This window comes from Eimeria mitis, genomic scaffold (genome assembly GCF_000499745.2).
Source record: "Eimeria mitis Houghton genomic scaffold, Emh_scaff2620, whole genome shotgun sequence".
In the NCBI taxonomy this organism is placed as follows: domain Eukaryota; phylum Apicomplexa; class Conoidasida; order Eucoccidiorida; family Eimeriidae; genus Eimeria; species Eimeria mitis.
The window spans coordinates 3,374-3,615 of record NW_013570961.1 but is presented as its reverse complement, the minus strand read 5'-3'; positions in this window follow the sequence as shown (position 1 = coordinate 3,615).

Here is a 242-nt window from a genome sequence, read left to right as displayed (position 1 = left end):
ATACACCGCAACGCCCACCAGTGCTGTCCCCTCAGGTCACAGGCTGCAACCTTCTGCTGCTGTCTCCTTTCTAGCTGTCTCCTTTTGTAGCTGTCTCCTTTTGTAGCTGTCTCCTTTTGTAGCTGTCTCCTCTTTAGCTGTCTCCTTTATACCTGTCTCCTTTTGTAGCTGTCTCCTTTTGTAGCTGTCTCCTTTTGTAGCTGTCTCCTTTCTACCTGTCTCCTTGACTGCTGTTTGTCTCT